The sequence below is a fragment of the Chrysemys picta genome, chromosome 7 (genome assembly GCF_011386835.1).
Source record: "Chrysemys picta bellii isolate R12L10 chromosome 7, ASM1138683v2, whole genome shotgun sequence".
NCBI classification, from domain to species: Eukaryota; Metazoa; Chordata; order Testudines; family Emydidae; genus Chrysemys; species Chrysemys picta.
In genome coordinates, this window is record NC_088797.1 from 68,597,015 (window position 1) to 68,614,474 (window position 17,460).

The following is a 17,460-nucleotide window of genomic DNA, read 5'->3' on the forward strand; positions in this document are numbered from 1 at the left end:
CCAATGTACATGGCAGAGGGGCATTGCTGGCACATGATGGCATATATCACATTAGTAGTTGTGCAGGTGAATGAGCCTCTGATAGTGTGCCTAGTGTAGTTGGGTCCTATTATGGTGTCGCTAGAGTAGATATGGGGACAGAGAAGACAATGGGGTTTGTTACAGGGATTGGTTCCTGAGTTGGTGTTTCTGTGGTGTTGTGTGTAGTTGTTGGTGAGTATTTGCTTCAGGTTGGGGGGCTGTTTGTAAGTGAGGATTGGCCTGCCTCCCAAGGCCTGTGAGAGTGGGGGACCGTTTTCCAGGATAGGTTGTAGATCGCTGATGATGCGCTGGAGTGTTTTCAGCTGGGGGCTGTACGTGATGGCCAGTGGTGTTCTGTTATTTTCCTTGTTGGGCCTGTCCTGTAGTAGGTGACTTCTGGGTACCCGTCTCACTCTGTCAATCTGTTTCCTTACTTCCCCAGGTGGGTATTGTAGTTTAAGAATGCTTAATAGAGATCTTGTAGGTGTTTGTCTCTGTCTGAGGGATTGGAGCAAATGCGGTTGTATCTTAGGGCTTGGCTGTAGACAACGGATCGTGTGATGTGTCCTGGGTGGAAGCTGGAGGCATGTAGGTAAGTATAGCGGTCAGTAGGTTTCTGGTAAAGGGTGGTGCTTATGTGACCATCACTTATTTGCACTGTAGTGTCCAGGAAGTGGATCTCCTGTGTGGACTGATCCACGCTGAGGTTGATGGCGGGGTGGAAATTGTTAAAATCCAGGTGGAATTCTTCAAGGGCCTCCTTCCCGTGGGCCCATATGATGAAGATGTCATCAATGTCTGAAATGGTTGTGGGTGAGGACAAAGTCACAAAGCTCAGCCACCAGGTGTGCTGTGGCCTCATCAGGGATACTGATCCTGGCAGCTTGTAGTCCATCCTGGTGTGGAATATTGTTGTAAAGAGCTCCTACATCCATGGCGGCCAGGATGGTGTTTTCAGGAAGATCACCAATGCATTGTAGTTTCCTCAGGAAGTCGGTGGTGTCTCGAAGATAGCTAGGAGCGCTGGTAGTGTAGGGTCTGAGGAGAGAGTCCAAATAGCCAGATAATCCTGCTGTAAGAGTGCCAATGCCTGAGATAATAGGGCGTCCAGGATTTCCAGGTTTATGGATCTTGGGTAGCAGATAGAACACCCCTGGTCAGGGCTCTAGGGGTGTGTCTGTGTAGATTTGTTCCCGTGCTGTAGGGGCTTCATGGTTTCCTCTATAGAAGGGGCAATTGCTTCCTAGTCACTCCAAAATCTCAGAGAAAATGTGAGATGAGGATGACATTGCTACTCCCCTGAATCCAGCTGTAACACACTGGCATAGTGTCCCTTTGTCTCCCTATGCTGTACAACCTCATGTGTTTAGACCTGGAGCCTAAAAGGTACACAGGAGTATTCCAGGGCTCATTGCAAGATGAATTCAGGCCCCTGTGGGGTAGGTTTGAGGCTGATTATGAATAAGTTGCAGGGTGCCACCTATTAAAAACTGCAAAAACAGCCCTCTTTTGGCATCTCGGTGCTTCTGCTGCTGGAATCAATGAAAACATAAACAGAACCTTTTTTTCAAACCTTAAAAAAAGTTAGGGCTTGGTTCAAATTTTGAGGGAAGGTTCAAGTTAGCTATTATTTTCTCCTGATTTACTCCTCCTAGAACATGCCCCCAGAGTGTGTTAGCATACTCTTCATAAAAAGAAGAACAGGAGGACTTGTGGCACCTTAGAGACTAACAAATTTATTAGAGCATAAGCTTTCGTGGACTACAGCCCACTTCTTCGGATGCATCCGAAGAAGTGGGCTGTAGTCCACGAAAGCTTATGCTCTAATAAATTTGTTAGTCTCTAAGGTGCCACAAGTCCTCCTGTTCTTCTTTTTGCGGATACAGACTAACACGGCTGCTACTCTGATACTCTTCATAGAGCACTTTAATCTCCTAGCAGCGTCCCAGAATGCTCACGCTTTTATGATACTCCGTTAACTATAACGTGTTCTGCATTGTGCTGAATTGTCTGTCTTTACAATGTATTTTTGCCTTTTTTCTTAGATAAACTAAAATCATTCCTAATCAATTGTCTTGCTCTGTCTGCATGCTCTTACGAAGAATTGCTTGCTTGCTGCTACTTTCATTTTAAATCACAATCCTGGCTAAAAAATGCTTTTATTTATAGTAGAGCAGTGTGGACACCTGCTCTTGACATGTGAGAACATTTTGATGACATAACCGGCTACCAATAATAGTAACAGCACTCTGGGCCTTCATTATAAGCCATGTGATGCTTCCACAGTACTGCCAAATCAAACATAATAATTCTACCCCATGAGAAATAAATATTCCCTAGACAGAGAGTGAGTGAAAGAGAGACGCTTGTTTGAGTAGTGGATGACTTCTAAATATCCCTGTATAGTACTATCTAGTTCAGTGTCGAGTATTTGGGAACAATGTGATCTGAGTCTAATGGGAAGATTTTGATGTCCCTCTTTCAATTTTTTGTGTCTTTTTACTAATAAAAAAGGGTGTCTTTTAGTTCTTGAAGGGAATAGGAAGGTAAAAATCAAGGGAAAGAATTTACTATGGAAATGGAGTTTCAGCAATGTGATTGTTTGAAATCTTTAGTTCATGGACAACCTAGTTTTATCCCAATATTTAAACTGGCTGTTGTGAGATTGTTGACTTACACAGGGATCAGATGCCAGCAGTTGCTTTAATATCCCTATAAATGCTTCTGTGCTAAGCTGACCCAGGTGAAGTGCATATTCATTTCACAATAAACAATGTGAGATTTCATGCAGGCAATATATTATGTTTCCCTAGGAAACAATGGCTCGCTGTCCTGAGAACTTCCTGCTCAAAGATGCTAATGGCACTAGGTTGTTATTTCACGATAACCTGAGCCTTGGCTTCATTTAATGCTAAAGCTGTGCAGAAACGGTCCTTGTGTTTTTGCTGTGGGGGCTCTTTATATCATCAAGTCTGACAAGGACCAATTTGAGTTCTGAATAACTTTGCTAACATGCTCAAAAGAAAATGTCCCTTTTGGCATAGCAACAATTGGGGTGACCTTCTTTCAAGATGCCATGATTGCCAATCCCCAATTGCATGCCTGGAGAAACTGAAGTAGTAAACTATCAGCATCTTCTCAAATATATTATGAGCCAAGTTTTGCCCTGACCTGCATTCAGTAGGCCCACATGTGGTATAAATGAGAGCAGAATTTGCCCCCTTGTCCATAACATGTTTGAGCCCCACAGCAGGTCTGCCTGTTAATAAAAGAACCAGAGTTACTGGTCCACTTTCCTCAGGAATGAATTTCTTACCTAAATATTAACATTTCACAAATAACTGCATTTCCAATTTTCTGTAAATGCCACAACATGCAGAACAACTTTGATTTACATACCAGGTGACAGATACGGAAAGACACTACACTTCACAGCAGTCAGGAACGAGAGCCTGCAGCTCAGTCTGGGACTAGCAGTTTGCCTGGAGACTAATCTAGAGCCCAGATGGGTTACAGCAGAACTACTTGATTGGCTGACCTGCCTGACTGATTGGTTGAAGACAGCCAGTGGGTGTGCTCTTAAGCCCAGCAGCCGGTTGCTGGCTGTTCAATGCTTCCACCCCCCAGGTTTAATTGCTCCTGTGACTGCCTGACTCCCTTTCTTGGTTCTTGACTCTTCTGACTCCTGGTTCCCGGTTGCGGCTCTGTCATTGCTGTTCCTGGCCTCTGACTCCAACTCAAACCACTAGGCCTGACCACCCATGCCCCATTCTGGGCAGTCTGAGAAGCCCAAACAAATAAGAGAAGGAACAGGTTCGACGGCAGGCATGGGCAATGCTCAGACTAACATCTCCTTATCAGAGCTACTGGGTGCCTGGCAGAACCTGCAAACCCATGTCAGTTCCCTGTAGTGCAGAATGAAGCTCTGCAGGGCCAAGCCACACTGCCTGTGACCCAGGCCCATTGAGAACCAAATGTTCCCTTGCCAGACACAAGTTCAGTGGTGACTCTGGAAAGTTCTGTGCGTTTGCAAACCAGTGCTGTCCCTGTTATTGTTGTGCCCTGTGATGGGGCGCTCTACTGACTGTTGGAATGGCATCTCCTCCTGGCCATTCTGGGGATTAGTTTTGGGAGGCCGACACTCCTTTCTATGGTTGCACACCATCTCTCTCTGTCTCTCACTCTCAGTCCACAGCCCCCCTCTCATTCCAGGAGCTGCTGCTGCCTCTTCGTCCTCAGCTCTCTGGCCAGGTCACTCAGCATTCCCCCCTTCTGGGGTAGTCCTTCAAAGTCTCTGTCACTCCCACAGTGACCCAGGCTATCTTCTAGTTCACCGCCAATGCCACCTCCCCAGTGGCAGATAGGAGAACCTGGGCCCACTCACTACTACAGGTTCCAGTCCAGGAACACTACAACATGTAGACAAGCTTTGTTCAGTCCTCAACCTTGCTGGTTACTCCCTGGGTTGCTTCCCACTGTTACCCAGGGTTTTCAGAACCCACAGCAGGGGCAACTTAACTATTTCACTCCAGGCGGTTTCATGAATAAATTAATGAGAACACAGCAATTCTGTCTGATAAAAGATTAATGCAAGTAAGCATGCTCTATCTAAAACTGCAACTTATTAGATTTAAGCACACATAGGCATAAGCAATGGGTTTAGAATATCCCAGATATTTACCTAAACTCTGGAACAGTACTGAGTAATTAACAGCGGGTTTGCAGTGGCCAGTTGCTCACCCACTGGGGAGAAAAGGCATCACGAAAAGCATTTCTCAAGATGGCTTCAGAGGACTGTGCCAAAGTACACTATATTAACTAATCTTTTATAACTAACTTCTACAAAACACATAGGTCATAATGACCCCTCCAAAATCATCACTTTTCCTAATTTTCAATAAACTTCTAATATCAAAGGCATCTACATTCAAGGTCTTCCATCCACCAAGGTTTACAGTCTCAGTTGTTTACTTTTCTTTCGCCTCCTCCCATTCTTATTACTAGAAACTGCCAGCTAGTTTTGACCTTGCCTCTAAAAGCCTACTTTCCAATTAACCCTTAACTATGTGGTGTTCTATTTTATTTATTCATGGTGGCTGAATACACATAATATGGTTGCAATTAGCTTGATCACATTCTGGGGTATAAACACCCCTCAATCCAGGACAACACTACCATATGTCCCACAGACTCTCTTCTCCACCCTGCTCTCTTCAGGGTATGTCCGTCTCTCTGGGCCAGGCCTCCTGGGTTCCCTCCTTCCCTCTCTGCTAAACAGAGGGTGACTGCAAACTTCCTCCCAGCAACCCTTGCTGCTGCCAGCTTTCTGGATTTATACCAGCCTAGCCCAACTCTGCTCAAGTGAGCTTCCTCTGAATTAGGGCTTTCCTCCAACCCTTAATTTCCCCAGCTTGCAGCCTAACTGGCCTATTGGGCCCGTGTGACCTACCCTAGTCTTCTCAGAGCCATTGTGGAGAGTACACCCCCATCACATGACTGCAGATGTATCCCAGGGTGTGAAATATCAGCCTGCTGACTTGGGAGATGTTGGCCTGGACATGTCCACTCTAGACAGATCTAGTCCCTCCCCCTACCCCCAAGCCAGTTGGAGAACTTCTCCAAGCCATGGCAGTGATATTTAACTATCCCAATTCATACACACACAACAGAAGCCATGCTCCAGGTACTGAGGCAGGGACACCAGCTGGTCAATAACTATGTTGCTGAATTTTGGTGCCTGGTGGTAGACATTGAATGGCATGCAGCACTATCTCTTCTGGCTCAGCTTAAGCGATGATCTGGCACAGGCCAAACGCCCAATTTGCCTGGACATCCTAATCAACTTAAGTCTCGAGATACCAATCTGCCCATTGGAATGCTATCAAGAAAGGAGGATGGCTTCCTGACCCATGTCTGTCTTCATTGCATTGGTCCAGCAACCTCCTACACCCACTCTACATCCTGAACTGATGCAGCTCAGCACTGCTCAGTCCCACTTCTCCAACATGAAGAACCAGTGTCAGATGTATCTCTGTACTGTGGAAGACCTGGACATTTTGCCTTGAGCTGCAATGCAAATGCCTGATCCACCTCTTAGTCAGGAAATGCCCCAATAGAGGGGTCCAGGCTGGGCTGACATTCCATCCCTTGCTCTCACCTGCAGCTCCCACGTTTGTCCACTGCTATTCTGGCAACATCAACCAGTGCCCAATGCACCTTCAGCTTCCACTTCACCTCTGACACTCCACCATATCAGAGGCCAGCCTGGAAGCACTAGTGGACTCCAGCACCTCCAGTAATTTTATGGATTTGGAGTTCACTCAAGCACAAAAGATTCTAGTTCAGTGCAAGGCTTTCCCTGACTTAATAGTCTATTGATGGACTCCGCCTCTTATTGGGACCCGGTCATGTGAGAGAGACTGCATCCTTGGAAGTTACCACATTTCAGAGCTATCATGAGATCCTCCAATTTGGTTTGATCCTTGCCCCCTGTTTCCCAGTTATTTTCACCATCACCTGGCTCACCATTTATGATCCACACATCCTGTGAGGAGCATGTATGGTGCATTTTAATTTGCCATGCTGTTAACAGTCTAGTCTCCTAGTTTTGGGTCAAAAATTCTCTGCAAGCACTCCATCCTCAGGGATTCAGGGCAGAGGGGGTCAGTTCAAGGGGAGAGGGATGCCAGTTAGCTCATATAATCTCCCTAGCAGCCTCAACTATACCAGCAAAGTACCAACACTTTATTGTTTTTGATAAGAATAAAGCTGACAGTTTGCCACTTCCTCGTGACTCTGGCTGTCCCACTGACCTTCAGCCCAGAGTCAAGACTCCCTTAGGGCATATCTATTTCTTCTCAGAACCTCAGTTGCAGGCATTCCAAAAGAACCTAGAAAAGGGGTTCATTCAGTCTGTCACATCCCCAGTGGGGGGCCCAATCCTCTTTGTAACTAAGAAAGATGGCTCCCTGTGTGCTTGTGTGGATTGCCGACTGTTGAACAAGGTTACTGTCCAGAATTGGTTCTCCCTATCATAACCTAGTCCAGATTTGGGAAGGGGAGGAGTGAAAGATTGCATTCTGCACCCAGTAAGGGCGCTTGGAGTACCTGGTCATGCCTTCTGGACTGTACTAAGCTCTGGCAACATTCCAACACTTTATTAATGATATCTTTAGGGACATGCTGGATCAATTTGTTATACATCTTGATGATAGCTTCATCTTTTTTCCAAGATCCAGGCTCTTCATGACTAAAATGTGCACCATGTCTTGGATAGGTTCCACCAGAACCACTTCCATGTGAAACTCAAAGTGCAAATTTGATCAGAACACAATTGAGTTCCTTGGCTACATTGTGTCCCTGAAGGATTAACTATGGACCTGTGCAAGGTAACTCCCATCTCTGACTGGGCTGCTCCAAAGGATGCATGAGGAGTACAAAGATTCCTGGGTTTCACCAGTTTTTACTGGCATGTAATCAAGGGGTTTTCCAGATTGATAGCCCATTGGATGGCACTCTTGGAATAGAGTCAGATTAATCTGGTCCTCAAATTCCCAATGCACCTTTGATAGACTGAAAAAGGCAGTCATTTTGGTGCCCATCCTCCTCCATCTAAACTGATGCATCAAACTTTTTGCCATTGGAGCAGTATTATCTCAGCAAACAGGTGCCCATAATAACCAACTTCACCTGTGCACCTTTTAATCCCATAAATTAATGCTGGCAGAGAGAAACTATGACATCTGGGATAAAGAACTGTTCGCAATCAAGGCAGCTTTTGAAGCTTCCTGGAAGGGGCCTGGTTCAGGTCATTACAGATCACAAGAACTTTCAATTAGCACCAGATCTGTTGGTCCCTCCAGTCATGGGGATTCCACAGTCTCCCTTGAAAGCCTGTTTCAGAGCTTAAATACCCTTAGGGGTGTTTTTTTGGAGGGGGAGGGAGGCTGTTTTTATCTTTTCCCTAATGTCAAACCTGAATTTCTCTTGCTGAAGGTTGAGCCCATTACTACTTATCCTACCTTCAGGGGACATGGACAACAATTGATCATTGTCTTTTTTTATAACAGCCCTTAACATATTTGAAGACTGTCATCAGGTTCCCCCTCAGTCTTCTTTTCTAAAGACTCAACATGCCCAGTTATTTTAAACTTTCCTCATAGGTCAGGTTTTCTAAACCTTTAATTATTTTTGTTGCACTCCCCTGGACTCTCTCCAGCTTGGCTACATCTTTCCTAAAGTCTGGTGCCCAGAGTTAGATACAGTACTGCAGCTGAGGCCTCAACAGTGCAGAGTAGAACAGGACAATTACTTCCCTTGTCTTACATACAACACTTCTGTTAATGCACCCCAGAACAGTATTATCCTTTTTTCACAAACGCATCACACTGTTGACTCATATATTCATTTTGTGATCCACTATAATCCCCAGAGCCTCTTCAGCCTACTACCTACCTTTAGGGGGAGGGATAGCTCAGTGGTTTGAGCATTGGCCTGCTAAACCCAGGGTTGTGAGCTCAATCCTTGAGAGGGCCACTTAGGGATCTGGGGTAAAATCAGTACTTGGTCCTGCTACTGAAGGCAGGGTGCTTGACTCAATGACCTTTCGGGGTCCCTCCCAGCTCTATGAGATAGGTATATCTCCATATATTATAGCCAGTTGTAGTTGTGCCTTTGATTTTTATTGAATTCCATCTTATTGATTTCAGAGCAATTCTCCAATTTGTCAAGGTTATTCTGAATTCTAATCCTGCTCTAAAGTGCTTGCATACACTGAATTCTAATCCTGCTCTCAAGTGTAAGCATACACTCTTCTCCATTATCCAAGGCATTCATAAAAATAATGAATAGTAGCAGACTCTGGACAGACCACTGCAGGACCCCACTAGATACATCCCCACCATTTGACTGCAAACTGTTGATAACTACTCTTTGAGTATGGCCTTTAAAACAGTTGTATACCCACCTCACAGTAATTTCATCTTATCTAGACCACATTTCCCTAGTTTCATTAGGAGAATTTCATGTGGGCTGTGTCAAAAATCTTACTAAAATCAAGATATATCACGTCTATAACTTCCCCCTATCCACTAGGCCAGTAACCCTACATCATGCTGGGAAAACTATCTGTAGCAAACAAGTGCATGAATTTCACTCTTTTCCTCTGCTAATGGTTTGTTTGCAAATAGAATTTTGATTTTTGCTAATTTGTTATTCAGAATTGCTCGACAAATGCTTCAAGTGATGCAACTTCAGTCTGTGCTATTTGTTATAACTGTGATGCTGGCAGACGAGGTGCCAGCTCATGCCAGGGCCCCTAGGCCTCAGCTGAACACTGAAAAATACACAGCTGGAAACCAGTGTGTCTCACCTGTGTGTTAACATTGTTAAAATAGATTTTAAGTCTATAAGAATGTGTTTAGACTTTATGAAATGCTTGTAGGATGCTACATATATTAATCTCACTTATAACATCTGTACCACATGTTATCAGGTTATATTAAATGTTTGCATTGTAATCCTCTGTAACTATGTAAGCCATGAAACAGGAAAGGAGTATTAATTAATGTAAAATGCTGGCTTCCTACATAAGGTGTTTGGTCCTGCCCACCAACAAGGCCCATTAAAACCGAATGAACCATTGTGAAATGTCAGAGGACAAAAGACATCCATGAATGGGAGACATGCATGTGGACTCCTCCCATCAGCTTGAACTCTGGGAGAAGGGAATAAAAAACCCCAGCAAAAGAAACTGTCTCTTTATGCTGCTTGGACTCTGAGGGACAAGGATTACTTAGCTCAAGCAAAAGATCCCCAGTACTTGGCCTGGGATCATGGCCTTCAAGGACATATAGAACTTGCATATTACAGCGGCTTCTATTATAGTGTTAGGTCTACAAAAGGCAACTCATTTGTATGTGTGTATTTACCTGCTTTAACCTTGAAATAAAAATCTCATTTATTTTTCTTAGTTAATAAATCTTTAGATAGTTTATTATAGGATTGACTACAGCCTTTATCTTTGGCATGAGAGCTAATGTGCAATTGAGCTGGGGTAAGTGATTTGTCCTTCGGGACTGGGAGTAACCTGAATATTGATGGGCCCTTTCCCCCAATATCACATATATAACAAAGACAAGCTTGCCTAGGTGGCAAAATAGACTGGAGTACCCAAGAGATGAGTCTGTGACTCCAAGGTTAAGCTGTTACAGTGTTTGAGGAGTTCACACTTGGTGCTTGATTGATGAAATCTAAGTATAGAACTCACAATCAGTTCGGGGGTTGTGCCCTGGATTGTAACAGTCTACCCTGAGGTTGGTACTCATGTTCTTGAGCCAGACAGTTTAATTACCATGGCATCTTGGCATTGTAAGGTTTCTGTTCCCTGATTGGATGAGTATGGCTAATAAAGAGGGGAAGGGCAGGATCAATTGTATAAGCTTATGACACTCTGGTGGAGAGAGTAGGAGCAGTTTTTCTCACAAGGAAGAGCTAAGATGGCAGATCTATGGAATTTTTGGGCCATTTAGAAAGGAGTCTACTGCTTCCATCCCAAATGAATTTACTTTCATCATGCAATGAATTTCAGTGATGAGCCCAAAATTAATTTCCCATGCAAGTCAGTTTAATTAGTATCTGTATAATCAAAATGTTGCTCATATGAATGTTTGAAAAAATGAATACAAAAAGGATGAGTAAACAGTGAATCAAAATTCAGTTTCTAATTCACCTGAAGAGGTTTTAGTGCTGATTATTGCCTACAAAGAAAATTGCTGATCAAAAGAGTTAATCTCCATGGTTTACATGTGTTAGTGGATTTCACAAGTTATATTTCAGTTTTCAATGCATTTTCTCATGTAGTATGGGGAGTTTTTGGCCTGTGTTTAGCTTTTTTCTCCTCCCCTCTCTCTCTCTCTCCTCTTTTCAAGACTGGTATATTTTCCAAGCCTAGCAACAGTAGGGAACAAAGCCAAGTAGCTCTCATGGGGCATAGTTTGATTCCACTTGTCAGTGGTACTCACTTATCACAGAGATATCTGTCATGGGACCCCACTCTGCCAAGCTACCCTAGGATGCTCTAGCAAATCCAAACAAAAGCTAACAATAATGCACCACTAGGGACAAATTAGCATCCATGTGCCACGCATCATTCCTTAGAGGAATCATCTTGGGTTTAAATGATCAGTGCTGTATAGTCACAAGTGGCTGGCATTTTAATACTCCAAATAAATGACTTCTTGTGCTAGCAAAAGATCCCACATGGTAAAAGACTCCTTTCACAGGCCGAAGGGAAAAGGCAGAGTACACACAAAGATGATAGTCAGATTTGTGGCTGTTGATTCTTGCCTTTCAATTTCAAACCCTACTAGTTTTAAATGTATTCCTAGCTTTTATTTTATTTAGATCTGTATGTGTAGGAAGAGTGTATTCTCTTAGCTTCTCATTGTGTCTTTAGTATCAAACAAACTGTTAACTAAAATAATACTAGCTCCGATGAGGAGTTTTAATCAGTAGATCTCAACGAGCTTTACAAGGACTGCTAAAAATGTTAAGCCTGAGCACCCATGCCGTTGAAGTGAATGGTAGCTGCCTGTGCTCAGCACTCCTCCTTTAAATTGGACCCTTAATCACTGGCAAGGAAGTGCACTGGCATTAAAACACTATGAATGAAACCTTGGCTACACTGAGGTCAATGGGAGTTTTGCATTGACTTTACTAAAACCTGGATTTTACCTTATAAACCAAAGTTAGTACTAGGTGGACATAACTCCTTTAATTTGAATTGTTATTGACCCTGTGTACAGCATGGCTTCTAGGTAGGGAAGGATGGATGCTAGAACCAGATACTTTCATTAGTGATTTTTAAATCCTAGGAGGCTAAAAGTGAATCACAGTGTAGCCAAGATGCAACCCTTTAAATGCTTCTATGGCTAGTACCCAAATAGTAACTACTGTGACAAGTAAAATCTTCTAGAAAAGTCCTTGAACCATAACAAATAAATGACTGTAACAGATTTCATCTGGAAAAAAAAATGGATAGTGTTCTCCAGGTACTCTGGTCAGCACTTCTTGCTCGTTCCCTAGTAGAACCAAGCAAATAGATTTTTTGACTGAACTGAAAAATCTGAAAACATTCTATAGTTTCTACTAAAACTGAAATTAGAATTTTTCTTGCTGAAACAAAAAAAAAAATGAATTTTTTGCTTGGATCAAAAAAAAGCACCCAAAACAACATGAAAAACCCCAGATGAAACTAATACATTTTTATTTGATTTCATTTAGTCTTCTGGGCATTTTTGATTCAGAATGAAATATTTTCTTTTTTTGTTTGTTTATTTCATTTTGGTTTTGGACGTTTTCTCATCTTTTTATAAATGTCTAAACAAAATGTTTCAAAATGAAAAATCTAACTATTTTTTGTTTTGAAGTGGTCAAAATGAATTGTTAAGTGTGTGTGTGTGTGTGTGTTTGGAGGGGGAGGCGGACTATTTGGTGAATTCATTAATCATTTCAGTGCCACCCAAAATGCGTTTCTCAACTAATTTACTGTTTGCCAAAAAGACATCACCCTGCTCTCCTCCCTAGCCAATGGAGTTTTGACTGAATAAGAAGTGTGATTGGAACTGCACATAAGTGTTGTACAGGGCAGATTCTGATCTTTTATACGCTGGGGTAATTCTGGAATAATGTCATTGACTTCAGGGGAGCTACTCCAGACTTTTCCTAGTGTAACTGAGATCAGAACCACTCCATCTGATTACAGTAGTAACCAGTTACAAAAAATTATATTTTGCTTGTGGATTGTAGTTGCCTAACCATTTTAATGATAGTATATTTTTACAAGATGATTCCCAAAGCAAGGAGGAAAGCATTAAAAACTAAAAGATGATAAAATCCAAGTTAAAATGAAATCTAGATATTCAATTCTAAGATCATCTAGGTGAGTCAACATGCATATATCTGCTCTTAAAGAATAGCTTAAGAAATATCTAAAGTTGCATGAAATGGGGATGGTTGAAGTGATTCAGAAGAAACCTGAAGCTCAGCTCAAACCACAATCCTTATCTTGATTTTGATCAGTTCAGACTTTTACCCCTCCCTGAGGGATACGGAGTTTTTCTTATCATAGAGTCTAGCTAGTTAGGCAGTTTCCAGTGGGACCTAGCTATTGTCTTTAGCTTCCATGTCTCTGTAGCCTCCAAAATGCACAATGCATTCTGCAACACCTCTGACATGAGGATGGTGTGCCTTACTCGAAGACAGTAACTGACCTAGCAGAAAGTGTGAGGCCCACTGAAAACCATTCCAAAGGCATAACAATATCATCAAAGCAGAAACCAACTAAAGGGGGTCATGGAGAGAGAGAGGTTGTGGGTGAGGGGAAAAGACATTGTGGAGATATGAGTCCAAACAAGAGACAACATTCATTTTTAATGGAAATGTTTCACAATGACATGAGAATCGCATTTCTAACTGATCATTTACATCCCATTATTACAGTAGCTTTACATTATATAAGTTGATTGCTATACGTTTATTGTAACTTGGTAGGTCTTTATATCAAGATTCCATGGTATAGATCTATAAGAATACATCTAATATGCTATTAATCAAAATGAAACTATTAGTTTATTACTATTGTATTAGAACTTCATAAAAGCCCCTCATCTGGGTGAATTTTGTCCTAGGATTAACCAGCATGTCCCCCCAAGATTTAACTTTTTTATATTGTTTTGTACAATTTGCTCATCAGCACTTAACGAGTAACTTTGAGAAGGACAAAGCGATATTGGATGATAGGATAAGACTTAACTTTATATTGCTATAAAATGCTGTGATCTTGAACAACTCTGAATTATTCTCTATATTATGTGCAAAAATCAGTCCAAATGGAAAAAATTATCCAAATGGAAAATTTATACCAACTAGGAAAAAAAAAAGAATGAAACTGAAAATCTTTTAATATATATTGTTAATGCAAGTAAAATAAGGAAACTAACTTTGTTTTCTTTTTGCCCTAAATACTGTCTGAGCTGAGAATAAGGGTTAGTTGTGCTTGATTAACTCTCACTGGAATAAATCTGGAGGGTCTCCCTGGAAGTTAATGGAGTTATGCCAGATTTACCTCTGATATCAAATATGGCTCAATTTTATGTGGCTGATTTATAGAAAATATTAGATGTATGTTTCATTTTCTGTTCCCTAGGAAAAACATACAGAGGGGTCTACTGAGCAAAGCAGTACCTGATTTGCTTAGTAAATAAATATAACCATGTATTAAATTGGCCAAATTCTCTGGTCTGCTAAGACTGATTTGCAAGGTTCTGGGAGCACTAGGCAACCTTCAAGTCAGTTTAACAAGCCAGTGGAAGATTCTTCCTGTGGAGATAAATCCTGCAGGGGTGTAAGGCCAAGGTAGCAGCCCTTCTACCACTCCCCCCCCCCACACACACACACACTCACAGAGGAGGGTGCATAAAGGAGAGGAGTATGGCCATGACTTCTTTATAACTTGGCAGTCACCTTTTGCCTGCTTTTCCAGCAGCTGGGAATACTGCCCTGAAGCTGATCTATTTCATGCCAGGGACCAGTTCAAGCTCTTAGAGGCCTGGGGACAGGAGGAGAGGACACAGAGTATGTCTACATTGCATTGTAAACCCAAGTCTGTGGGACCCTGGATTGTGGGCTTGGTATTTCCAAACCATGCTTGGGAATCCACACTGGGTTTACAGTTGCTGCAGCCATGTGTCTCAGCCTTTGCCAACACATCCAAATGGCTCTACACAGACTCTGGCATGGGTCTGTGGCTTTACCTGCATCAACCCTGCAAAATGACAGGGCTTGGACCCAAGTCTCAGCAGGATTCAGGCTTTGCAGGCTCCTAGGACCCAGGGCCTGAGTGCTTGCTGTCCTGAGTCAGACTGATTTGTGTGGGATGGAAGGGAGGCTTGGGCTCAATCCTGAGTCAGAGCCCAGGCTTACTGTGCAGTGTAGACATACCCAAGATGGCTTCAGCTCCTTTCTTCTCCCCTTCTCCTGTGCTGAGCACAGATGAGCTGAAATAGATAATCTGGTGAACAGTACTTAATGGGTGACAACAATGCTTTCCCTGTATATGTTGTGTTCAGAAGCTGCACTTAACAGGATCCCTGGATTCAGTCAATTTGTAACAAAATACATTCAGCTCACAATTACCTAGCCCACTGTTTGCTTTTATTTAACTACATCATTTTTCACTGTGCTGCAGGGTACATTTTGAAAATTATGTCACTTCTAGTTAACCATTGAGCCTGACTGATGTTAGGTCACTGACCTGAGATGGAAAGTCAATTACTAAAAAGCAAAATCACATTTGTCTCACCACTGTTAAATCCAAAGAAGAGCTGTGCAAGTCTTAGATTATTCCTGAGCCCAAAGGCTCTGGGAAGACACAGGATTCTGTTGAACATGGGGAAGAATAGCTGAGAGTTCAATGGTTGATTTTTGCCTTCCCACAATTCTGCTAGAATTTATTAGAAGACTTGTATGTTCATGTTCCTACAGTTACTCTTATGCATCTCATCCTCTTCTTCAGTTTTATAGTCTATACCTAAAAATGCCTCAACTTAATTCAGCAAAATCAAGTCTCCTTCATGTCCCCTTTGAGGTGTCTACTGGCATTAGTCCTTTGCAAAGCATGCAAATGGCATAGCTGGATTGTGAACGTGGTTGAAAAATGCTATGACCCAATAGCTACATGCTGTAGTCAGCTATGCTAAGATAGCACTTATCAAACCTCATGCTTCCAACTACTTGCTTGCAGGGAGTAGGAAGGGAATTTGCACCTTCCATATATCCATATTTGGATAGTTGGTTTTGAGGTTCTATGAGGGGATTCACCATTCTCTGAAACATCAAATGTTGGCCCCTGCTGGAATGCTACTGGACCCTTTGATGGACCAATGGGAGGGTTGGTATGACAATTACGATGTTGTTACATGGTAGTGGATTCCTACATAACAAGAGAAATCCATTTGTTCACCTGTGAGAGTTACAGTTGATAAAGCCCATGAATCACAAGTTGGTTGTATCAAGTGAATGCTTTACCAGCTTATTAAAGGAGCAGATTTAGAGCAAGTAGCTTTAGGGAGCAAGGACTCCTATCATTTGGCCAGAATTTTTCAAATCAGCAGTTTAATGAGAATAAGCGATGTAAAGGTGGAATCATTTGCCAAAAAAGGTAATTTTACTGGCTAATTCTGTCAGAGCACTGCAGGAAATAAGTAACAGACCTGAGCTAAAGATGGAGCCATGGGGCATAGTAGCACTAAATGAGTTTTCCACTGTGGACAGTAGAGATCAAAAAGCGGTATGTTTTTAATTTTGTGGGTGAGCATTACATGGTTTACAAGAGGGGGAGACCAAAGTAGAATGTCAGGTGGCCCCAGAGAGACTTTTAAATTACACCAAGGATTGGAGTAATGTGTGAGATGCTCTTAATTTCCTGTGCTACTAGTAGAAGAGTATCTGAATTTTGCTTGCCAGGGCTGATGGAGAGGTATCTAGCAGTTCTCTTTGAATAGAAAAGCTGGAGAGGTAGCTGGTTTTCAGAGAGGATTTCCTTGAGCTTGTACATGGTGGTTGAATGATTCTGGCGAGGCTCTGGTGAACACAAATCTTTGTTGTATATGTGAAGTGCTTGAGGCTTCTTTCAGCTGAAGTCATTCCACACAAATGCAACATATTAACATTAGTTCATGTTAAAATTTTGTTCCATGAGCCATTTGTATGAGACAAAAGAATGTGAAGCTGAAATTTCTAGGGCCACCTTACCTGAATTGGAAACATGACAATATGGAGAAGGGACATAACAGTTTTCAAGCACATAAAACACTGTTAACAATTCTCCTCTCTCCTTGTGTTCTTAACCTCTGAGGATAGGACAAGAAGCAATGGGGTTAAATTGCAGCAAAGGAGGTTTGTGTTGGACATTAGGAAAAACTTCCTAACTGTCAGGGTGGTTAAGAACTGGGATAAATTGCCTAGGGAGGGTGTGGAATCTCCATCATTGGAGATATTTAAGAGCAGGTTAGACAAACACCAGGGATGGTCTAGATAATACTTAGTCCTGCCATGAATGCAGGGGATTGGACTAGATGACCTCTTGAGCTCCCTTCCAGTCCTATGATTCTGTGTTGGTTGAGTATATGTGAAGCGACTGCAGTTCTCTACGCAAGGGATGCTCTGTAGCTCACCTGGACTTTGGAACTGCTGTGAGGAAACAGACACATCAACTTCCCCAGGATGGCCACTTGCAGTTTAAACACACTTGTAACTTCTCCTCCTTCCCAGAAGTGGAATCTGACCCTGCTCTGCCCAATTGCCATATATAACACAGCATGGTATCAGGGAAGTATAGAATATGTAGAGTGCCTCATCAATATCTTGAGAGGGGAAAGT